Source organism: Carassius carassius, chromosome 37 (genome assembly GCF_963082965.1).
Source record: "Carassius carassius chromosome 37, fCarCar2.1, whole genome shotgun sequence".
Classification (NCBI taxonomy): domain Eukaryota; kingdom Metazoa; phylum Chordata; class Actinopteri; order Cypriniformes; family Cyprinidae; genus Carassius; species Carassius carassius.
The window spans coordinates 200,043-224,103 of NC_081791.1; the positions used below are offsets into that span (position 1 = coordinate 200,043).

General features: G+C 46.0%; 2 non-coding genes and 5 pseudogenes across 2 annotated transcripts; all 7 read right to left on the reverse strand.

Moving 5' to 3' along the window:
* Positions 1-133: 133 nt before the first annotated feature.
* LOC132118843 (U2 spliceosomal RNA) lies at positions 134-308 on the reverse strand (annotated as a pseudogene).
* A 7,000-nt stretch (positions 309-7,308) lies between these two features.
* On the reverse strand, positions 7,309-7,472 carry LOC132118905 (U1 spliceosomal RNA). The gene has a single exon (XR_009426072.1). It is a non-coding gene; the product is annotated as a U1 spliceosomal RNA (small nuclear RNA).
* A 351-nt stretch (positions 7,473-7,823) lies between these two features.
* Positions 7,824-7,998, reverse strand: LOC132118825 (U2 spliceosomal RNA; annotated as a pseudogene).
* A 6,990-nt stretch (positions 7,999-14,988) lies between these two features.
* Positions 14,989-15,152, reverse strand: LOC132118906 (U1 spliceosomal RNA). The gene has a single exon (XR_009426073.1). It is a non-coding gene; the product is annotated as a U1 spliceosomal RNA (small nuclear RNA).
* Positions 15,153-15,503: 351 nt separating this feature from the next.
* LOC132118840 (U2 spliceosomal RNA) lies at positions 15,504-15,707 on the reverse strand (annotated as a pseudogene).
* A 5,644-nt stretch (positions 15,708-21,351) lies between these two features.
* On the reverse strand, positions 21,352-21,496 carry LOC132118869 (U2 spliceosomal RNA; annotated as a pseudogene).
* Positions 21,497-23,555: 2,059 nt separating this feature from the next.
* On the reverse strand, positions 23,556-23,695 carry LOC132118761 (U1 spliceosomal RNA; annotated as a pseudogene).
* Positions 23,696-24,061: the final 366 nt, after the last annotated feature.

Genomic DNA, 24,061 nt, shown 5'->3' on the forward strand with positions numbered 1-24,061 from the left:
ATCGTTAGTGGAAGAGTCCAACACCTCAGGGGGGTGCCTCAGAAGAGAGTCCGCAATAAACCACAAGACCTGCAAAGGCAGACCTCATTACTTGCACTGCTATTCGTCACAATAAATGGCATTCCCGAAAACGGGAAAGCACACCATTCCTGGAGACACTGCAATACCAGGCCGATGCGTGGAATGGACGGAGCAAGCCCCGGCTCCAGCTCCGTGATCTAAAAATCCATTTAATATGTAGTCCCCGGATGGGGGACGTATCAGATATTAAACTGATAAGAACAGATTTTTTCTTTCGAAAAAGTTTTATTGTCACCATTTACATTTTTTCCATTTGCATTTTTACTTTCACACACATTTTTTTTTTTTTTTTTTTTTTCAAGCACACATTAAAACAAGCCATATAATATATAATAAATACACATGGTAAAATGAAAGAAACAATCATTGTTAAAAAAAATTGATTAAACCACAGTGTTTTGCTTGTTTTTAAAAGTCCATATTTGAGGTGTGTTTAAAAGGTGCGATCGGTTTCAAAAGTAAAATACAAATTTAAAAAAGCAAACAAGCCTCATATGCATGTTAATAAAACCAATTTCATTAATAAAACACAATAAAAACCAATTTATAGGATAAAAACCAAATAAAAAAAAAAACATCTGTTGTGCAAGACCGGGGGTGAGTCCTTATCAAGTCGGTCTTCACCCCACTCTCCAGAACAGGGACATGAGATGCTGCTTTACAGGCTCAGCGGAGATCCCCTCTCCTCCGGCCCGCTGGCCCGCTGTTCCCGTAGCCAGAATGGTGAGGGTGCATCTACGGGCAGCCAGGGTCGGTGCCTGCCGGGACCCTCTCTGTGCGGCCCCGGCCCCCCCGTCCGAATATCGTCGTCCGGTACCCCTGCAGCATTGATGTTACCTTTAGCTCACATGCATGGAGGGTTACCGTAACGCGTTTCCCCACCAGCAGGTTTCTGGTGGCCCAGATGGCATCCTTGATGACGTTGAGGGTGAGCCAGAGCGAGGTGAATTCCTGTGCTGTCATGTCCTTCAAGCCCCGGCCCACCCCAAGGATGGCGAGCTGGTACCCGAACTGGGCCCCACCTGCTGGTAGGCACGGGAAATACAAGGGGCCGGTCTTGGCCCACAGGTCCCGCGCAGCACCGCACTCCCAGAGTAGGTGGTGGACGGTCTCCGGGGAATTGCAGCCGGACCGAGGGCAGATGGGGTTTTTGGCCATGCCTCTGGAGTGCATAACCGCCCTGACCGGGAGGATCTCATGAGCCACCATCCATGATAAATCCTTGTGCCTGTTCTGGAGAGCGGGGTGAGCAGCGTTCCTCCAAACTTGTTTGGCCTCACCTAGTGTGAGGCCTGGAACTGGACTCACCGGTTCCCGGTCCTGCACAACAGAAATGAGAGACTTGTGTTTAGTTAAAATGGTGACATCTTCACTCTCTAAAAGATATTTCTTTAAAAAATTTTTTATAAAACTGTACTCTTTAGGCAAGTTAAAAGACACTGGGGTTTTCAAGTCTACTGGTAAAATTTTCAATGTTCTTAGGTAAGACCCCATCCAAAATCGCACCATTGCAGCCGTCTTGTTTTCTTTGGATGGGGTCATGGCATAACTAATGTGCAGGGCGGTGAAGCGGCTGCCTAAAAACAGGTGGGGGTCTGGGAGGCCTTTTCCACCGTTCTCTGGCCTTTTCTTGATGGTCTCCCTCTTCAGGCGCTCCCACTTGGACCCCCACAGGAAATAAAACACCGCCCTCTCCAGTCTCACCAGGAACCGCCGAGGGGGGCTAAAAACAGAACAGACAAGTAAAATCAGAGGTAAAATCACAGATTTAAAAATTAAAATTTTACCTTCAATTGTCAACTGTCTTAGTCCCCAAAACCCCAGTCTTTTCCTAGCTTTCCCTAGCAAGTCAGTCCAGTTGTCTCGTCCACCTCCGTCTTTATCAAATTTAACGCCTAAAATCTTAAAATCATTGTCTTTAAAAACCAAATCAAGTCCTCCTGTGTCCGCGTCTCCCCACGGCCCGAAGAGCTGGGCCTCGGACTTGTTTCTATTGAGTTTGGCGCCCGAGGCCCGACCGTACCAGTCAGTCAAGTCCAGTGCTCTTCGTATGGATAAAAGGTCCGTGGCTAAAAGAGTTACGTCGTCCATGTATAAAGCACAGGTCGCCGTCAGTCCACCCGTCCCAGGAACGTCCAGTCCTTTGATCCATTTGTCCCTTCTCAAGATCTGTGCCAGTGGCTCAATGCAAGCCACATACAGAAGAGGAGATAAAGGACATCCCTGACGGACACCACTGTGTATGTTCACAGCTTTGGAAAGATGCCCATTTATTAGAATTTTGCTGACTATTCCCTTGTACAGCAGTCCCACCCAGGCTATAAACCTCTCTGGAAACCCCATTTTATCCAGTACCTGGAAGAGGTACTGGTGCGAGACTCGATCAAATGCTTTTTCAAAATCTAAATTTAGGACTACTAGCCGAATATTTCTGTCTCTCGCGTAACAGATGGCGTCTCTAATCAGCACTAGGTTGTCTGTTATCTTTCTTCCGGGCACAGCAGAAGCTTGATCCGGGTGGATCACGTCCTCTAAAACAGTCGACATGCGTGTCGCTAAAATCTTACTAAAAAGTTTACCATCGAAATTTAAAAGCGTGATTGGTCTCCAATTTTTTAAGTCAGTCCTGTCCCCTTTTTTGTACAGTAAAGACACTATCCCTATCCTAAAACTGTCGGGTAGTCTGTCAAGAGTCTCAAAGTTGTTAAAAACAGCCAATAATTCATGTGCTAAAATATCCCAAAAAGTAAGATAAAACTCTAGGGGAAGTCCATCTGCTCCTGGGGACTTCCCCTTTTTAAAACCTTTAAGAGCTTTATGTAATTCTAAAATATTAAAATCTTGGGATAAAAACTTATTTTGGCCATTAACATTCTTGACTAAAAAATTTAAAACTTCCCTTGCCGTATCGTCGTGTACATCTTTTTTACAATACAAATCCTCATAAAATCCCTCTACATTTTTTAAAATCTCTTCTGTTGTGTTTGCATCCCTCCCTCCTACCTTAACACTGGTTATTGCCCCTCCCCTTGTTATTATCTTTTTAAAAAAGTAACTTGTACACTTTTCACCTTCCTCTATTTCTCTTTCTTTGCTTCTTAAAATAACACCTTTACTTTGGATACGAGATAAAACTGACATTTCTTTTTTTACATCTGTTATTTCTTGGCTAAAATCAAAACCATTATTTAAAAGATTAAAATATCTTTGTAATCTTTTTTGCAACCCCATCATGCATCTCTTTTCCCTATTCTTTTTATCTTTCCCTACCTTCCTAAAAAACTGTCTTGTCCGGTCCTTTACCATTTCCCACCACTGTGCACGTGTCTCATAAAAGTCTTGGAGGGTCTGCCATTGGCTGAACTGCTCCCTATATTCTCTAACCACTTCTTCATCCACCAATAGGGAACAGTTCAGCTTCCACATCCCTCCTCCTACCGTCACACCCGGGGAAAGTGAAAGGGTGCAAGACAGCATCATGTGATCAGAAAAAAAGAGAGGGGTCAATGTTGCATCGGTTGGCGGGCAGTCCCTTGTAAAAACATAGTCAATTCGAGAGGCTCTGGCGCCATCACCACTGAACCAGGTGAAGCCCTCCTCTCTTTGATGCAGTTGTTTAAAACAGTCAACTAACTTAAAATCCTTGACTAAATTTTGTAATAAAACCGATGTCTTATCGACCTTAAAATCTTCTCCTACTCTCTTCCTATCTGTTTTTGATAAAACACAGTTAAAATCCCCTGCTACTATTAGGGGAGCCCTGCCTAACATGTGGGGCTGCAGGTCTTCTAAAAGCTCATACCTGTCATTTTTTTCTGTAAAACCATACACGTTAAGAACCTTAAAATCTCTCCCTAAAAAAGTCAGGTTTGCTAAAAGAGCCCGCCCTTCCCTCACCACAGTGCTATCCTTCACCGTGATGTTTGAATTTTTTATTAAAATAGCGACACCATCATTCTTGTTGAAGTTAGAGCCACTCCATATTGAGGGCCCCATGGTCCACATCTCCTCCAACTTCCTGTGGTTACTTAAAAAGGGCAGAGCACACTCTTGCAGTAAAAACAAATCTGACTTAAAAGACTTTAAAAGGGATAAAATGCTCTGTGCTCGCAAGGTGGACCTCACACTTCTTACATTTATGGTAGAGATAGTGAGGGCCATGAGCAGTATGGTTAAAACAGTATGAGACATTTAAACAGAAGACTAAAAGACTACAAAAATATGCTTAAAATCATGTTTTATCTTGTTTCACCTGCTCTTCCTTTCTCCCAGATGAACTGGGGCCCGGAGAGCAGGTGCTCGACACATCGGGTGCTACAGAGAAACCCTCTTGTAACTCCCTAGGCGACGATGTTCTTAGCTTGATGTGCAAAAAGGAAACCTCATTTGGGGATTCTAGGGGCCACATACGTTCTTGATCTTCCAAATCGGAACTATCAAGCCGCTGTGCTGCCCTAGCTTTTTTCTCCTCTGTTTCCACCAGAGGAGATCCCGCAGGTCTTTTTTGCACTTGAGCATTTGGGAGTGAACACTCAAATTCACTCCCACTGGATTCCTGCACCAAATCTGACACCGTTTCTAGGGAAGAGCTTGTTTCTTCCTCGCTCACTTCTCCTTCCGTGACTTTTTCCAGTTCAATATCTGACTCCGCCCCTGTGGCCGCCCCACTTCCTCCTTCCTGCCCAATCCCTGAGGCCGGCTGGGGATTTGAAATTCCCGCCAAAACCTCAGGGACCGCCTCCTCTTTCCTTTGTTCATTCGTTTGTTGCCCATGTGGGGCGGCCATTTTGAGCTTGTTGGCAAAACTTTTAGGGCAGTCTCTGTAGAGATGGTTTGTTTCTCCACAAAGATTACACCACCTGCCATTGGTACAATCATCAAAACTGTGACCAATTTCTCTACACTTCCCACATATTAACTCTTGGCATGCTTCAGCGAGATGACCAAACCTGCAACACTTCCTGCAGAGTTTGGGCATTCCTTGATAATGTATGTAGCCTCTGTTCTCTCCGAGCACAATCATGGAAGGCAGATGTTTCAGGCCCTGGTAGCCCCCAGCGTCTTCCCATTGTTTAATGGGAATTCGCCAGGAGCATGTCCAAATGCCATCTTCATCCAACACTTTGACAGGCTGGCCTCGAACAGTGCAAAATCTACCCAACCAAACACAAATATCATCTCCAGTCACTGTTTCATTGAACATCCTGACAATCACAGTTTTAAGTGTGTTATCCGAAAGTTTCTCGACAGTGAACATGGAGAACTGGGCTTTAACTGAATCAAACCTTTGCCAAAAGTCATTAAGCAGGGAAGCGGTTTTAAAACTGACATCAAATCCTTTGTTCAAGGGCAGAGTCATCAAACAATTCAGGTCGTCAGATCTAAAAGCTAAGGTCTTTTGGATCAGCTTCCTTGAAAAGTCCATACGGGACATTCCAAGGAGCTTCCCCTCAACCTGCCTGAATAAAAAACGCACGCTGTGGTGCCTCCGCACGCCGGCACGGGCAGCCGACATGATGGAGGCACCAACAGCCTTAAAACTTAAAACAACAATAAATACAACAATAAATAACCAAATAAATAATTAAAAGACCTTACCTTAAAACTTGTTGGAGCCCGAAGCAGCAGAATTCAATGTACCTCTCGAAGTTGTGTGACTCAAGATATAAAAAGATCTCAAGTCAGGAAACCTCCAAGAGGCGATCGCAGTCTCAACCGTCCGACAAGATACGTGATCTTAGCCAAAAGGCCGAGAAGCGATGTTGATTTGATGCAGCGGGGAAGAAGCCGGACACGACGATGCCCATCTCGGCTTTGGTAAGTCTGGGAGACCTGAAACGCTGTGTGATGGTAGTACCCTCCCCCGTCTGCAACGTCACCGGGCCTCGCCCCGATCGGCCTGACGCTGGCTCTGCGGCGACAGAGAGTACGGCATCGCTCGTAACTCCCAAACGGTTCGTCGCAAAGCCACGTGCTTTATGTCATCGGAATCCTTGGCTCGAGCCGAACGAGATGCAGGTCTCAGATTGGCTCGTCGCTCTGACGAAATTTTCAGGTATTTGGGATTTTGTCGAAAATCTTCTTTTGCAAACTAGCGGCAGGTATTTGGCCCAGTCCCGCCCAGATCAGCACAGAATGCTTCTCTGGAGTCTGACTGTCAATAATCATCCAAAAAAAGTGGAAATTCCATTCACCTTGGCGAGGGGACCTCAAAACGTGCCAAGGTGGTGTGGCTGAGGTGGCTCAAATGGCTATAACTCCAGGAAGGAGTGAGATCCCTTCACCCAAATCGGCACACCTGTGCAGGGGCTCAGTCAGCGGTCAGGTGTAAAAGGGCGCTGCGACAGGCCACTAGGTGGCGCTGTAAGCGGAAAAATAAGAAAAATGAAATGTAAAAGGACCATCAAACAAAGATGGAAACACCTGAAACGCTGTGTGATGGTAGTACCCTCCCCCGTCTGCAACGTCACCGGGCCACGCCCCGATCGGCCTGACGCTGGCTCTGCAGCAACAGAGAGTACGGCATCGCTCGTAACTCCCAAACGGTTCGTCGCAAAGCCACGTGCCTTATGTCATCGGAATCCTTGGCTCGAGCCGAACGAGATGCAGGTCTCAGATTGGCTCGTCGCTCTGACGAAATTTTCGGGTATTTGGGATTTTGTCGAAAACCTTCTTTTGCAAACTAGCGGCAGGTATTTGGCCCAGTCCCACCCAGATCAGCACAGAATGCTTCTCTGGAGTCTGACTGTCAATAATCATCCAAAAAAAGTGGAAATTCCATTCACCTTGGCGAGGGGACCTCAAAACGTGCCAAGGTGGTGTGGCCGAGGTGGCTCAAATGACTATAACTCCAGGAAGGAGTGAGATCCCTTCACCCAAATCGGCACACCTATGCAGGGGCTCAGTCAGTGGTCAGGTGTAAAAGGGCGCTGCGACAGGCCACTAGGTGGCGCTGTAAGCGGAAAAAAACTAATATGATTTGAAAAAGCACAACCAAAAACAAACATGGAGACAGCTACAGCTAGGCTGCAGTCAATCCAATCGACTTGCAAAGTGAGGTCTGTGCAAAATTCGAACTAAACCACACACCAGGGACCGATATTTCAAGAGCGTAAGTGATTTTGTTTCATTAGCTCAAAACACATACCCAGCATGTGGCAGGACTCATCATTCTGAAACTAAAAAGTAACTGAGATAGATCTTTCTGCTTTGTTTCACCAGTTAATTCAGGGGAGAGCGCGAACGCAGTCCCCCACTACCATAAATTATGCAGTCGAGATTCCCACATTTGGGGAATTCGCAGGGGTCAGCATGGCCGTAGTGCAATGGACAAGCCTCGCCCTGGGTGAACCGCCTTCTTGATCATGGTGTCTCCCCTGCCAGGTAAGTATGAAGACCCAGGCGGCCAGCCAGAAGTACAATTTGCGTCTCTACCATCCTCACCAACGGTTAGCCCTCCGTAAACCCCAACAAAGGAAGGATGGGCGACTTCCATTACTGGCCTGGAAACTGCTTCCCAACGCTGGTTTTAGTTGACTCCCTTTAACCAAACATACCGAATTCGATACATCACCTCGTCAGTGAAAGACTCCGAGACCTCAGGTGGGAGCATCGTTAGTGGAAGAGTCCAACACCTCAGGGGGTGCCTCAGAAGAGAGTCCGCAATAAACCACAGGACCTGCAAAGGCAGACCTCATTACTTGCACTGCGATTCGTCACAATAAATGGCATTCCCGAAAACGGGAAAGCACACCGTTCCTGGAGACACTGCAATACCAGGCCGATGCGTGGAATGGACGGAGCAAGCCCCGGCTCCAGCTCCGTGATCTAAAAATCCATTTAATATGTAGTCCCCGGATGGGGGACGTATCAGATATTAAACTGATAAGAACAGATTTTTTCTTTCGAAAAAGTTTTATTGTCACCATTTACATTTTTTCCATTTGCATTTTTACTTTCACACACATTTTTTTTTTTTTCAAGCACACATTAAAACAAGCCATATAATATATAATAAATACACATGGTAAAATGAAAGAAACAATCATTGTTAAAAAAAATTGATTAAACCACAGTGTTTTGCTTGTTTTTAAAAGTCCATATTTGAGGTGTGTTTAAAAGGTGCGATCGGTTTCAAAAGTAAAATACAAATTTAAAAAAGCAAACAAGCCTCATATGCATGTTAATAAAACCAATTTCATTAATAAAACACAATAAAAATCAATTTATAGGATAAAAACCAAATAAAAAAAAACATCTGTTGTGCAAGACCGGGGGTGAGTCCTTATCAAGTCGGTCTTCACCCCACTCTCCAGAACAGGGACATGAGATGCTGCTTTACAGGCTCAGCGGAGATCCCCTCTCCTCCGGCCCGCTGGCCCGCTGTTCCCGTAGCCAGAATGGTGAGGGTGCATCTACGGGCAGCCAGGGTCGGTGCCTGCCGGGACCCTCTCTGTGCGGCCCCGGCCCCCCCGTCCGAATATCGTCGTCCGGTACCCCTGCAGCATTGATGTTACCTTTAGCTCGCATGCATGGAGGGTTACCGTAACGCGTTTCCCCACCAGCAGGTTTCTGGTGGCCCAGATGGCATCCTTGATGACGTTGAGGGTGAGCCAGAGCGAGGTGAATTCCTGTGCTGTCATGTCCTTCAAGCCCCGGCCCACCCCAAGGATGGCGAGCTGGTACCCGAACTGGGCCCCACCTGCTGGTAGGCACGGGAAATACAAGGGGCCGGTCTTGGCCCACAGGTCCCGCGCAGCACCGCACTCCCAGAGTAGGTGGTGGACGGTCTCCGGGGAATTGCAGCCGGACCGAGGGCAGATGGGGTTTTTGGCCATGCCTCTGGAGTGCATAACCGCCCTGACCGGGAGGATCTCATGAGCCACCATCCATGATAAATCCTTGTGCCTGTTCTGGAGAGCGGGGTGAGCAGCGTTCCTCCAAACTTGTTTGGCCTCACCTAGTGTGAGGCCTGGAACTGGACTCACCGGTTCCCGGTCCTGCACAACAGAAATGAGAGACTTGTGTTTAGTTAAAATGGTGACATCTTCACTCTCTAAAAGATATTTCTTTAAAAATTTTTTTATAAAACTGTACTCTTTAGGCAAGTTAAAAGAAACTGGGGTTTTCAAGTCTACTGGTAAAATTTTCAATGTTCTTAGGTAAGACCCCATCCAAAATCGCACCATTGCAGCCGTCTTGTTTTCTTTGGATGGGGTCATGGCATAACTAATGTGCAGGGCGGTGAAGCGGCTGCCTAAAAACAGGTGGGGGTCTGGGAGGCCTTTTCCACCGTTCTCTGGCCTTTTCTTGATGGTCTCCCTCTTCAGGCGCTCCCACTTGGACCCCCACAGGAAATAAAACACCGCCCTCTCCAGTCTCACCAGGAACCGCCGAGGTGGGCTAAAAACAGAACAGACAAGTAAAATCAGAGGTAAAATCACAGATTTAAAAATTAAAATTTTACCTTCAATTGTCAACTGTCTTAGTCCCCAAAACCCCAGTCTTTTCCTAGCTTTCCCTAGCAAGTCAGTCCAGTTGTCTCGTCCACCTCCGTCTTTATCAAATTTAACGCCTAAAATCTTAAAATCATTGTCTTTAAAAACCAAATCAAGTCCTCCTGTGTCCGCGTCTCCCCACGGCCCGAAGAGCTGGGCCTCGGACTTGTTTCTATTGAGTTTGGCGCCCGAGGCCCGACCGTACCAGTCAGTCAAGTCCAGTGCTCTTCGTATGGATAAAAGGTCCGTGGCTAAAAGAGTTACGTCGTCCATGTATAAAGCACAGGTCGCCGTCAGTCCACCCGTCCCAGGAACGTCCAGTCCTTTGATCCATTTGTCCCTTCTCAAGATCTGTGCCAGTGGCTCAATGCAAGCCACATACAGAAGAGGAGATAAAGGACATCCCTGACGGACACCACTGTGTATGTTCACAGCTTTGGAAAGATGCCCATTTATTAGAATTTTGCTGACTATTCCCTTGTACAGCAGTCCCACCCAGGCTATAAACCTCTCTGGAAACCCCATTTTCTCCAGTACCTGGAAGAGGTACTGGTGCGAGACTCGATCAAATGCTTTTTCAAAATCTAAATTTAGGACTACTAGCCGAATATTTCTGTCTCTCGCGTAACAGATGGCGTCTCTAATCAGCACTAGGTTGTCTGTTATCTTTCTTCCGGGCACAGCAGAAGCTTGATCCGGGTGGATCACGTCCTCTAAAACAGTCGACATGCGTGTCGCTAAAATCTTACTAAAAAGTTTACCATCAAAATTTAAAAGCGTGATTGGTCTCCAATTTTTTAAGTCAGTCCTGTCCCCTTTTTTGTACAGTAAAGACACTATCCCTATCCTAAAACTGTCGGGTAGTCTGTCAAGAGTCTCAAAGTTGTTAAAAACAGCCAATAATTCATGTGCTAAAATATCCCAAAAAGTAAGATAAAACTCTAGGGGAAGTCCATCTGCTCCTGGGGACTTCCCCTTTTTAAAACCTTTAAGAGCTTTATGTAATTCTAAAATATTAAAATCTTGGGATAAAAACTTATTTTGGCCATTAACATTCTTGACTAAAAAATTTAAAACTTCCCTTGCCGTATCGTCGTGTACATCTTTTTTACAATACAAATCCTCATAAAATCCCTCTACATTTTTTAAAATCTCTTCTGTTGTGTTTGCATCCCTCCCTCCTACCTTAACACTGGTTATTGCCCCTCCCCTTGTTATTATCTTTTTAAAAAAGTAACTTGTACACTTTTCACCTTCCTCTATTTCTCTTTCTTTGCTTCTTAAAATAACACCTTTACTTTGGATACGAGATAAAACTGACATTTCTTTTTTTACATCTGTTATTTCTTGGCTAAAATCAAAACCATTATTTAAAAGATTAAAATATCTTTGTAATCTTTTTTGCAACCCCATCATGCATCTCTTTTCCCTATTCTTTTTATCTTTCCCTACCTTCCTAAAAAACTGTCTTGTCCGGTCCTTTACCATTTCCCACCACTGTGCACGTGTCTCATAAAAGTCTTGGAGGGTCTGCCATTGGCTGAACTGCTCCCTATATTCTCTAACCACTTCTTCATCCACCAATAGGGAACAGTTCAGCTTCCACATCCCTCCTCCTACCGTCACACCCGGGGAAAGTGAAAGGGTGCAAGACAGCATCATGTGATCAGAAAAAAAGAGAGGGGTCAATGTTGCATCGGTTGGCGGGCAGTCCCTTGTAAAAACATAGTCAATTCGAGAGGCTCTGGCGCCATCACCACTGAACCAGGTGAAGCCCTCCTCTCTTTGATGCAGTTGTTTAAAACAGTCAACTAACTTAAAATCCTTGACTAAATTTTGTAATAAAACCGATGTCTTATCGACCTTAAAATCTTCTCCTACTCTCTTCCTATCTGTTTTTGATAAAACACAGTTAAAATCCCCTGCTACTATTAGGGGAGCCCTGCCTAACATGTGGGGCTGCAGGTCTTCTAAAAGCTCATACCTGTCATTTTTTTCTGTAAAACCATACACGTTAAGAACCTTAAAATCTCTCCCTAAAAAAGTCAGGTTTGCTAAAAGAGCCCGCCCTTCCCTCACCACAGTGCTATCCTTCACCGTGATGTTTGAATTTTTTATTAAAATAGCGACACCATCATTCTTGTTGAAGTTAGAGCCACTCCATATTGAGGGCCCCATGGTCCACATCTCCTCCAACTTCCTGTGGTTACTTAAAAAGGGCAGAGCACACTCTTGCAGTAAAAACAAATCTGACTTAAAAGACTTTAAAAGGGATAAAATGCTCTGTGCTCGCAAGGTGGACCTCACACTTCTTACATTTATGGTAGAGATAGTGAGGGCCATGAGCAGTATGGTTAAAACAGTATGAGACATTTAAACAGAAGACTAAAAGACTACAAAAATATGCTTAAAATCATGTTTTATCTTGTTTCACCTGCTCTTCCTTTCTCCCAGATGAACTGGGGCCCGGAGAGCAGGTGCTCGACACATCGGGTGCTACAGAGAAACCCTCTTGTAACTCCCTAGGCGACGATGTTCTTAGCTTGATGTGCAAAAAGGAAACCTCATTTGGGGATTCTAGGGGCCACATACGTTCTTGATCTTCCAAATCGGAACTATCAAGCCGCTGTGCTGCCCTAGCTTTTTTCTCCTCTGTTTCCACCAGAGGAGATCCCGCAGGTCTTTTTTGCACTTGAGCATTTGGGAGTGAACACTCAAATTCACTCCCACTGGATTCCTGCACCAAATCTGACACCGTTTCTAGGGAAGAGCTTGTTTCTTCCTCGCTCACTTCTCCTTCCGTGACTTTTTCCAGTTCAATATCTGACTCCGCCCCTGTGGCCGCCCCACTTCCTCCTTCCTGCCCAATCCCTGAGGCCGGCTGGGGATTTGAAATTCCCGCCAAAACCTCAGGGACCGCCTCCTCTTTCCTTTGTTCATTCGTTTGTTGCCCATGTGGGGCGGCCATTTTGAGCTTGTTGGCAAAACTTTTAGGGCAGTCTCTGTAGAGATGGTTTGTTTCTCCACAAAGATTACACCGTCTGCCATTGGTACAATCATCAAAACTGTGACCAATTTCTCTACACTTCCCACATATTAACTCTTGGCATGCTTCAGCGAGATGACCAAACCTGCAACACTTCCTGCAGAGTTTGGGCATTCCTTGATAATGTATGTAGCCTCTGTTCTCTCCGAGCACAATCATGGAAGGCAGATGTTTCAGGCCCTGGTAGCCCCCAGCGTCTTCCCATTGTTTAATGGGAATTCGCCAGGAGCATGTCCAAATGCCATCTTCATCCAACACTTTGACAGGCTGGCCTCGAACAGTGCAAAATCTACCCAACCAAACACAAATATCATCTCCAGTCACTGTTTCATTGAACATCCTGACAATCACAGTTTTAAGTGTGTTATCCGAAAGTTTCTCGACAGTGAACATGGAGAACTGGGCTTTAACTGAATCAAACCTTTGCCAAAAGTCATTAAGCAGGGAAGCGGTTTTAAAACTGACATCAAATCCTTTGTTCAAGGGCAGAGTCATCAAACAATTCAGGTCGTCAGATCTAAAAGCTAAGGTCTTTTGGATCAGCTTCCTTGAAAAGTCCATACGGGACATTCCAAGGAGCTTCCCCTCAACCTGCCTGAATAAAAAACGCACGCTGTGGTGCCTCCGCACGCCGGCACGGGCAGCCGACATGATGGAGGCACCAACAGCCTTAAAACTTAAAACAACAATAAATACAACAATAAATAACCAAATAAATAATTAAAAGACCTTACCTTAAAACTTGTTGGAGCCCGAAGCAGCAGAATTCAATGTACCTCTCGAAGTTGTGTGACTCAAGATATAAAAAGATCTCAAGTCAGGAAACCTCCAAGAGGCGATCGCAGTCTCAACCGTCCGACAAGATACGTGATCTTAGCCAAAAGGCCGAGAAGCGATGTTGATTTGATGCAGCGGGGAAGAAGCCGGACACGACGATGCCCATCTCGGCTTTGGTAAGTCTGGGAGACCTGAAACGCTGTGTGATGGTAGTACCCTCCCCCGTCTGCAACGTCACCGGGCCTCGCCCCGATCGGCCTGACGCTGGCTCTGCGGCGACAGAGAGTACGGCATCGCTCGTAACTCCCAAACGGTTCGTCGCAAAGCCACGTGCTTTATGTCATCGGAATCCTTGGCTCGAGCCGAACGAGATGCAGGTCTCAGATTGGCTCGTCGCTCTGACGAAATTTTCGGGTATTTGGGATTTTGTCGAAAACCTTGTTTTGCAAACTAGCGGCAGGTATTTGGCCCAGTCCCGCCCAGATCAGCACAGAATGCTTCTCTGGAGTCTGACTGTCAATAATCATCCAAAAAAAGTGGAAATTCCATTCACCTTGGCGAGGGGACCTCAAAACGTGCCAAGGTGGTGTGGCCGAGGTGGCTCAAATGACTATAACTCCAGGAAGGAGTGAGATCCCTTCACCCAAATCGGCACACCTATGCAGGGGCTCAGTCAGCGGTCAGGTGTAAAAGGGCGCTGCGACAGGCCACTAGGTGGCGCTGTAAGCGGAAAAATAAGAAAAATGAAATGTAAATGGACCATCAAACAAAGATGGAAACACCTGAAACGCTGTGTGATGGTAGTACCCTCCCCCGTCTGCAACGTCACCGGGCCTCGCCCCGATCGGCCTGACGCTGGCTCTGCAGCGACAGAGAGTACGGCATCGCTCGTAACTCCCAAACGGTTCGTCGCAAAGCCACGTGCCTTATGTCATCGGAATCCTTGGCTCGAGCCGAACGAGATGCAAGTCTCAGATTGGCTCGTCGCTCTGACGAAATTTTCGGGTATTTGGGATTTTGTCGAAAACCTTCTTTTGCAAACTAGCGGCAGGTATTTGGCCCAGTCCCACCCAGATCAGCACAGAATGCTTCTCTGGAGTCTGACTGTCAATAATCATCCAAAAAAAGTGGAAATTTCCATTCACCTTGGCGAGGGGACCTCAAAACGTGCCAAGGTGGTGTGGCCGAGGTGGCTCAAATGGCTATAACTCCCGGAAGGAGTGAGATCCCTTCACCCAAATCGGCACACCTGTGCAGGGGCTCAGTCAGCGGTCAGGTGTAAAAGGGCGCTGCGACAGGCCACTAGGTGGCGCTGTAAGCGGAAAAAAACTAATATGATTTGAAAAAGCACAACCAAAAACAAACATGGAGACAGCTACAGCTAGGCTGCAGTCAATCCAATCGACTTGCAAAGTGAGGTCTGTGCAAAATTCGAACTAAACCACACACCAGGGACCGATATTTCAAGAGCGTAAGTGATTTTGTTTCATTAGCTCAAAACACATACCCAGCATGTGGCAGGACTCATCATTCTGAAACTAAAAAGTAACTGAGATAGATCTTTCTGCTTTGTTTCACCAGTTAATTCAGGGGAGAGCGCGAACGCAGTCCCCCACTACCATAAATTATGCAGTCGAGATTCCCACATTTGGGGAATTCGCAGGGGTCAGCATGGCCGTAGTGCAATGGACAAGCCTCGCCCTGGGTGAACCGCCTTCTTGATCATGGTGTCTCCCCTGCCAGGTAAGTATGAAGACCCAGGCGGCCAGCCAGAAGTACAATTTGCGTCTCTACCATCCTCACCAACGGTTAGCCCTCCGTAAACCCCAACAAAGGAAGGATGGGCGACTTCCATTACTGGCCTGGAAACTGCTTCCCAACGCTGGTTTTAGTTGACTCCCTTTAACCAAACACACCGAATTCGATACATCACCTCGTCAGTGAAAGACTCCGAGACCTCAGGTGGGAGCATCGTTAGTGGAAGAGTCCAACACCTCAGGGGGTGCCTCAGAAGAGAGTCCGCAATAAACCACAGGACCTGCAAAGGCAGACCTCATTACTTGCACTGCTATTCGTCACAATAAATGGCATTCCCGAAAACGGGAAAGCACACCGTTCCTGGAGACACTGCAATACCAGGCCGATGCGTGGAATGGACGGAGCAAGCCCCGGCTCCAGCTCCGTGATCTAAAAATCCATTTAATATGTAGTCCCCGGATGGGGGACGTATCAGATATTAAACTGATAAGAACAGATTTTTTTTTTTTTTTTTTGACTGGTTTTATTGATATTTAATCAAAAGTGGTACAACAGTACGTCAAGTAATAGATAAAATACAACATATATGTTCACATGCAGGTATGAGTAAAAAAAATAAAATAAAAAATTAAAAAACAATCGTTCCAATGACGGTTAACACACCACTAAAATCCTGGATCTCCAAGACATGCCTTATGTTAAGATACAGACAAAGTACTTGAAATGACCATAAGGGAAGAAAAAAAAAAAAAAAAAAAGAAAAAAAAAAAAAAAAAGAAAAAAAAAAAAAAAAAGAGGGGTTATAAGGTTACACATTGATGAATTGTTCTTTTACATACATTTTTATTTTCCTTTAAAGTGCTTTCAGTGTGTTCTAAAAGCCAAAATAAAACTATGTAAAAAAAAAAAAAAAAAAAAAAAAAAAAAAAAAAAGGGTTCTCTATTGTGCTTGATCGGGGAGGTAATCTTTCAATTTGGGCCTCTCCCACTCTTCGGTCCCAGGCAATCAAACCCAGCTTCAGTGACCCAGAGGAGATCCGTACTCTCTGGCCCGCTGCTCCCGTAGCCGGAAGTGGTGAAGGTACATCTACGGGCAACCAGGGTCGGTGGTGGCCGGGACTCTCTCAGTGGCAACCCCGGCCCCCGCTCTGAATGATTGGGCGCGGTGCCCCTGCAGCATGTTCTCCACCATCCTTACAGTGGCTTGGAGGGGCACCATCAGCCGTTTCCCCACCAGCAGGTTTCTGGCAGTCCAGATTGCATGCTTTATAGCATTCAGGGTGAACCAGAGTGTTGTGAACTGTTTTGATGTTAAATCCTTTATCCTCCGGCCCACCCCTAGGACGGCGAGATTATAGTCCATCTGGACCCCACCCGCTGGCAGGCATGGGAAAACCAGGGGGCCGGTCGCGGTCCACCGGTCCCGTGCAGCACCGCACTCCCAGAGGACGTGCCGCACGGTCTCTTCCTGATTACACCCGAGCCGTGGGCACTTTGCGTTGGCGGCCATGCCGCGGGAGTGCATAACAGCCCTGGTTGGTAGGATCTCATGGGCCACCATCCACATCAGGTCTTTTTGCCGGTTCCAAAGAGCGGGGTGGGCTGCGTTTCTCCACACTGTTTTGGATTCGCTCTCAGTTAGCCCTGGAACTGGGCTCACCTTCTCCCGGTCCTGCACAACAGAGATAATCTTTTTATGGTCTTTTAAAATGTCCACATTTTCTCGTTCTAGGTCATGTTTCTTTAAAAAAAAATTAATAAATGCATATTCTTTTGGCAAGTTAAAAGACACTGGGGTTCTAAGATCTACGGTTAAAATTTTTAGGTAGCGTAAGTACGACCCCATCCAAAACTTCACTATTGCTGCGGTCTTATCACTGGATGGGGCCGTGGCATACTTAAAATGTAATCCTGTAAAATGACTCCCTAAAAAAAGGCTTAGGTCTGGCAGTCCTTTGCCTCCGTTTTCCTTTCTTTTCTTGACTGTTTCTCTCTTTATTCTCTCCCACCTGGATCCCCAGAGAAAATAAAAGACAGCACGTTCCACTGCTAAAATGAAGGACCTGGGGGGGGTAAAAACAGAGCACAACAATAAAAACAGAGGTAAAATCACAGCTTTAAAAACTAAAATCTTTCCCTCCATCGTCAAAGTCCTTAGTCCCCACAAACCCAGTCGCTGTCTTACTTTCCCTAAAGCATTGGTCCAATTACCTTGTCCACCCCCCTCCTTATCAAATTTTATGCCTAGAATTTTTATATTATCATTTCTTAGAGTCACTTCCAGTCCTCCCACGTCTATGTCGCCCCACTGTCCGAAGAGCTGGGCCTCTGACTTGTTTCTGTTTAATTTGGAGCCAGAGGCCCGTCCATAAGAATCTGTAAGTTCCAAAGCTCTTCGGACAGATAAAAAGTCAGTCGTTAAAATTGTCACATCGTCCATGTATAAAACACATTTTGCTATCAAACCTCCTGGTAGCTTAAATCCTGCGATCCGTTGGTCCCTTCTCAAAAGCTGTGCCAATGGCTCAATGCATGCCACATACAAGAGCGGGGATAACGGGCACCCTTGACGGACGCCGCTGTGAATGTTAACAGCTTTTGTTAAATGCCCATTTACAAGAATTTTGCTGGTTATATCATTATACAGCAATCCCACCCATGCTAAAAACCTCCCTGGGAAGCCCATTTTCTCCAGTACCTGCAATAGGTACTGGTGCGAGACCCGATCAAAAGCTTTTTCAAAATCTAAATTTACCACTATTAGGCCAATGTTTCTGTCTCTCGCAAAACAGATGGTGTCTCGGATCAATATCAGACTGTCCGTGATCCTCTTCCCGGGCACAGCACATGCTTGATCCGGGTGGATCACATCCTTTAAAAACAGGGACATGCGTTTAGCTAAAAGCTTGCTAAAAAGTTTGCAATCCCAATTTAAAAGGCTGATTGGTCTCCACGTTTTTAAATCTGTCCTATCTCCTTTTTTATGCAAAAGTGAAACAATTCGTAGTCTAAAACTGTCAGGGAGTCGGTCCAGTCTATCAAAGTCCTTAAAAACCATTAAAAGTTCTGGTGCTAAAATGTCCCAAAATTTTGAATAAAATTCCACGGGAAGGCCATCACTTCCCGGCGACTTACCAGTTTTAAAATCCTTCATACATTTTGTAAGCTCTAAAAGAGTAAAATCTTGGGTTAAAATAGCACACTCATTGTCAATTTTCTTTTCTAAATTTCCCAAAATATTTTCTATGGCTTCCTCTGTTATCTCTTTTTTGTTGTATAAATCTGTATAAAATCTTTCTACTTCTTCTAATATCTCTTCTGTATTTCTGGCTTCCTTCTCCCCCTTTTTTAATTCAGTAATTACCCCTTTATTTGTTAAAATCCTCTTAAAAAAGTATCTTGTGCATTTTTCACCTTCCTCCAGATCTTGTTCCTTACTTCTTAAAATCAACCCTTTGTTTCTTTGTTTTTCCAAATCAGCCATTTCTTTTTTAACCTCCTTTAATTCTTCATTAAAATCAAACCCTCCATTAACAAACTTGAAATACCTTTGTAATCTTTTTTGCAGTCCCAACATGCGTCTCTTTTCTTTGTTCTTTTTTCCAATCCCTTTCTTTCTAAAAAACAGTCTCGTCCGGTGTTTCACCATCTCCCACCACTGTGCACGTGAATCGAAAAAGTCTTGGAGGGTCTGCCACTGACTGAATTGCTCCCTGTAGTCACTAACTATCTCCTCATCCTGCAAAAGGGAGCAATTCAGTTTCCAGATCCCTCCCCCTACCGTCAAGTTTGTGGTGAAGGAAATAGTGCAAGACAGCATGACGTGATCGGAAAAGAATAGGGGTGTTAATATAGCATCAGTCGGCGGGCAATCGCGTACGAAAATGTAGTCAATGCGAGAGGCGTTGGTGCCATCACCACTGACCCAGGTGTAGCCCACCTCTCTTGGATGCAAAGTCTTAAAACAGTCAGTTAATTTAAAATCCTTAACTAAACTTTGCATTAAAACTGATGTCTTATCAAACCTAAAGTCTGCCCCCACCCTCTTCCTATCAGTTTTGGCTAAAACACAGTTAAAATCTCCCCCTACCACTAATGGTACCCTCCCCAGCATGTGGGACTGCAGTTCCTCTAAAAGCTCATACCTATCGTTTTTACCTGTAAAACCGTACACATTTAACACCTTAAAATCTCTATCTAAAAAAGTCATATTCGCTAAAATAGCCCGCCCATCTCTTACCACCGTGCTCCCCTTCACCAGGATGTGAGGGTTATTTATTAAAATCGCCACTCCATCATTTTTGTTAAAGTTGGACCCGCTCCATATGGAGGGTCCCGGCGTCCATAGCTCCTCCCACCTCCTGTAACTAGATAAAAAGGGTAAGGCACACTCTTGTAGTAAAAAGACATCTGACTTTTGAGATTTTAAAAAGGATAAAATAGTATGTGCTCTGACCATGGACCTCACACTTCTTACATTTAATGTTGAAATTGTGAGGGCCATGGTGAATAAATTAGGTAAAAAGGCATGAGCTTAAAAAGGAACTAAAACATTTTATTTAAAAGACTACAAAGTTCATTTTAATCACAAAAACTCTTGTGACACCCGCTCCTCTTTACTAGTGATAGTATTGGGTTCAGGAACGGAGGTGTCCACCGCCTTAGGATCCGCAGAGAAAATCTCTTGCGGCTCCTTTGGCGATGATGTTCTTAGCTGTATTTGCAGAAACGAAACCTCATTCGGGGAGGCTGAGGGCCACACCCTGTCTCCTTCCTCATTACTTGAGCTGGTGGACCTCAACTTTTTCTCCTCTGTTTGACACAAAGGAGACCCCGCAGGTCTTTTCTGCAGCTGAGCATTAGGTAACCAATCTAGAGTTATTCCGCCTATACTGCTTGAAGTGTTTTGCTCGGTGTCTAGATCGGGTACAGTTTCCAAAGAGGAGGGGGTCAATTCATCTGACTCTTTCTCCTCTTCACTTTCTTTATCCATTTCCATACTCACATTTTGCTTTCCTAATTGGATGGGCGGAGTCTCCTCCTCCCGACCGTTACCCGCGTCTGACTCCACCCCTTGACCCGCCCCTTCCGCTCCGTCTCGACCAGTCCCTGGGCTTGGTTGGGTATTCAAAATTCCCTCCAAAACCTCAGGGACTGCCTCTTTTTCACTCGTTTGGTTTTTGGTGGCAGCCATTTTTGCTTTTAATATGTTGGCAAAGGATTTAGGGCAGTCTCTGTAGAGATGGTTGGATTCACCACAAAGATTGCACTTTCTGCCATTGGTACATTCTTCATAGATGTGCCCAATTTCTTTGCACTTACCACAAACTGTTTCCTGACATGCCTCTATGAGGTGCCCAAACCGACTGCATTTACGGCACAGTTTGGGCATCCCCTGATAATGAATGTAGCCTCTGTTTTCTCCCAGCACAATCATAGAAGGAATCTGACTTAAGCCCTGGAAGCCGTGTGGATCCTCCCATTGTTTAATGGGAACTCTCCACGCGCCATTCCAGATGCCGTCCTCGTCTAAAACCTTAACAGGCTGGCCCCGAACAGAGCAAAATCTCGCCAACCATATCGCTATGTCATCTCCACTCACAGTTTCATTAAACATTCGAACAATTACCACTTTCAGGGAATTGTCTGTCAGTTTTTCAACTGTGAACATGGAAAGACTGGCTTTTGCCGCTTCAAAACGAGACCAGAAAACATTTAGCAGTGCAGCGCTTTTAAAGCTCAAATCAAAACCACGGTTCTGGGGAAGAGTTAATAAGCAATTTACATCATTTGCTGAAAATCCTAAAACCTTTTGTACGAGTTTCCGTGAGAAATCAAGTCTGGACATCCCCATTAACGTTCCATCATCATTTTTTTTAAACATAAAACGCACGCTGTGGTGCCTCCGCATGCCGGCACGAGCAGCCGACATGGTGGAGGCACCAACAGCCCTTTAAAAATACGTACAACAACCAATAAATGTCTAAAAGACTGATAGAATAAATAACTAAACTTTTAAAAGGACACTAAATAATAATACAGCAAAATAAATAAATAAAAGGGCACTTCACCTGTGAACGCTAGTGTTTTTCTCCTTCCTTAGGCGAGCTGGAAAAAGAACCTGAAGAAAGAAGAAAAACAAGAAAAAAAAATGCTGTTCACAGGTGAAGTCCAAGATATATCCCTGTCCGGAGAGACTACAACCACCGCCCGGTAATAGTCTATTTCCTTCCAGAGAAGATGATCGCGACCACGTCCCTCTGATCTTAGCCAAAAGGCCGAGAACTGATAAGAACAGATACTACACTTGATCTTAGCCAAAAGGCAGAGAAGCGATGTTGATTTGATGCAGCGGGGAAGAAGCCGGACACGACGATGCCCATCTCGGCTTTGGTAAGTCTGGGAGACCTGAAACGCTGTGTGATGGTAGTACCCTCCCCCGTCTGCAACGTCACCGGGCCTCGCCCCGATCGGCCTGACGCTGGCTCTGCGGCGACAGAGAGTACGGCATCGCTCGTAACTCCCAAACGGTTCGTCGCAAAGCCACGTGCTTTATGTCATCGGAATCCTTGGCTCGAGCCGAACGAGATGCAGGTCTCAGATTGGCTCGTCGCTCTGACGAAATTTTCGGGTATTTGGGATTTTGTCGAAAACCTTCTTTTGCAAACTAGCGGCAGGTATTTGGCCCAGTCCCGCCCAGATCAGCACAGAATGCTTCTCTGGAGTCTGACTGTCAATAATCATCCAAAAAAAGTGGAAATTCCATTCACCTTGGCGAGGGGACCTCAAAACGTGCCAAGGTGGTGTGGCCGAGGTGGCTCAAATGGCTATAACTCCAGGAAGGAGTGAGATCCCTTCACCCAAATCGGCACACCTGTGCAGGGGCTCAGTCAGCGGTCAGGTGTAAAAGGGCGCTGCGACAGGCCACTAGGTGGCGCTGTAAGCGGAAAAATAAGAAAATTGAAATGTAAAAGGACCATCAAACAAAGATGGAAACACCTGAAACGCTGTGTGATGGTAGTACCCTCCCCCGTCTGCAACGTCACCAGGCCTCGCCCCGATCGGCCTGACGCTGGCTCTGCGGCGACAGAGAGTACGGCATCGCTCGTAACTCCCAAACGGTTCGTCGCAGAGCCACGTGCCTTATGTCATCGGAATCCTTGGCTCGAGCCGAACGAGATGCAGGTCTCAGATTGGCTCGTCGCTCTGACGAAATTTTCGGGTATTTGGGATTTTGTCGAAAACCTTCTTTTGCAAACTAGCGGCAGGTATTTGGCCCAGTCCCACCCAGATCAGCACAGAATGCTTCTCTGGAGTCTGACTGTCAATAATCATCCAAAAAAAGTGGAAATTTCCATTCACCTTGGCGAGGGGACCTCAAAATGTGCCAAGGTGGTGTGGCCGAGGTGGTTCAAATGGCTATAACTCCAGGAAGGAGTGAGATCCCTTCACCCAAATCGGCACACCTGTGCAGGGGCTCAGTCAGCGGTCAGGTGTAAAAGGGCGCTGCGACAGGCCACTAGGTGGCGCTGTAAGCGGAAAAATAAGAAAATTGAAATGTAAAAGGACCATCAAACAAAGATGGAAACACCTGAAACGCTGTGTGATGGTAGTACCCTCCCCCGTCTGCAAAGTCACTGGGCCTCGCCCCGATCGGCCTGACGCTGGCTCTGCGGCGACAGAGAGTACGGCATCGCTCGTAACTCCCAAACGGTTCGTCGCAGAGCCACGTGCCTTATGTCATCGGAATCCTTGGCTCGAGCCGAACGAGATGCAGGTCTCAGATTGGCTCGTCGCTCTGACGAAATTTTCGGGTATTTGGGATTTTGTCGAAAACCTTCTTTTGCAAACTAGCGGCAGGTATTTGGCCCAGTCCCATCCAGATCAGCACAGAATGCTTCTCTGGAGTCTGACTGTCAATAATCATCCAAAAAAAGTGGAAATTTCCATTCACCTTGGCGAGGGGACCTCAAAACGTGCCAAGGTGGTGTGGCCGAGGTGGCTCAAATGGCTATAACTCCAGGAAGGAGTGAGATCCCTTCACCCAAATCGGCACACCTGTGCAGGGGCTCAGTCAGCGGTCAGGTGTAAAAGGGCGCTGCGACAGGCCACTAGGTGGCGCTGTAAGCGGAAAAGAACTAATATGATTTGAAAAAGCACAACGAAAAACAAACATGGAGACAGCTACAGCTAGGCTGCAGTCAATCCAATCGACTTGCAAAGTGAGGTCTGTGCAAAATTCGAACTAAACCACACACCAGGGACCGATATTTCAAGAGCGTAAGTGATTTTGTTTCATGAGCTCAAAACACATACCCAGCATGTGGCAGGGCTCATCATTCTGAAACTAAAGAGTAACTGAGATAGATCTTTCTGTTTTGTTTCACCAGTTAATTCAGGGGAGAGCGCGAACGCAGTCCCCCACTACCATAAATTATGCAGTCGAGATTCCCACATTTGGGGAATTCGCAGGGGTCAGCATGGCCGTAGTGCAATGGACAGGTCTCAGATTGGCTCGTCGCTCTGACGAAATTTTCGGGTATTTGGGATTTTGTCGAAAACCTTCTTTTGCAAACTAGCGGCAGGTATTTGGCCCAGTCCCATCCAGATCAGCACAGAATGCTTCTCTGGAGTCTGACTGTCAATAATCATCCAAAAAAAGTGGAAATTTCCATTCACCTTGGCGAGGGGACCTCAAAACGTGCCAAGGTGGTGTGGCCGAGGTGGCTCAAATGGCTATAACTCCAGGAAGGAGTGAGATCCCTTCACCCAAATCGGCACACCTGTGCAGGGGCTCAGTCAGCGGTCAGGTGTAAAAGGGCGCTGCGACAGGCCACTAGGTGGCGCTGTAAGCGGAAAAGAACTAATATGATTTGAAAAAGCACAACGAAAAACAAACATG